This window comes from Mus caroli, chromosome 5, assembly GCF_900094665.2.
Source record: "Mus caroli chromosome 5, CAROLI_EIJ_v1.1, whole genome shotgun sequence".
Taxonomy (NCBI): Eukaryota; Metazoa; Chordata; class Mammalia; order Rodentia; family Muridae; genus Mus; species Mus caroli.
Genome location: NC_034574.1, coordinates 137,972,960 through 137,973,911, shown reverse-complemented (window position 1 = coordinate 137,973,911; position 952 = coordinate 137,972,960).

Here is a 952-nt window from a genome sequence, read left to right as displayed (position 1 = left end):
GGGAGGGAGGGAGGGAGGGAGAAAGGAAGGAAACAGGAGACCCCCAAAAGTTTATCCATCAATACTGGCTGTGATGGCTCACAGACTTGGGAGGCAGAAGCAGGTAGATCTCTGTGAGTTTGAGACCAACCTGGTCTACATAGCAAGGACCTTCCTAAAGTAAACAAGCAAGCAAACCAAAGCAAGTACTGTCCCAACAGCACTCAAAGGGAGATAGGGGGATCAGAAACTCACTCTTGGCTCTATAGCAAGTTCAAGAGCAGTCTGGGCTACATGAGAAATACCCTCCCCCCCCAAAAAAAATTTTTTTTTAAAAAATGGCTCAAGTACCTTCACCATCTTCTAAGTTCAATATATTTGCATTACCTCTTAAGTGTTCCCAGGCCTGAGCACATTATCTGCAAGGCACTGCCCACAGTTGGTTAGGGCCAAAGTCCAGACCCTGCTTTGACAGTCAGGATCTCCCCTTAGCTGAGGCTGTGTCTATGCATGTGGGTGCTGAGGGTCCCCTTTGGGTGCTGGGAACTTCAGCCTCACAGAGCAAAACCCTCCTTCATCCCTGCATTGAGCTCTCCTAACTTAGAAATTCTGTGCCTACAACTGTTCCCATTCCACCAACCTAACTGATAATAATTAGCCTCCTCCTAGCTTCCTATTTTCCTCTCATCCCAAGAGAGTAGAGACTCAGAAAATGTCCTTATGGGACCAACAAGATGATTCTTCAAGTAAAGACACTGACACCAACCCTGATCCTGGGGAGAGCCCATATGATGGACATAGACAACTAATTTCTAAAAGTTATCCTCTGACTTCCAAATGCATGCAACAGTATGTATGCATGAACACTCATGCATGCTGTCATGTAAATATACACACAAGTAAATAAATAAGTTCAATTAAAACTTGTAGCCAGTCTGTGATGGCATGCGCTTTTAATCACATCTCTGTGAGT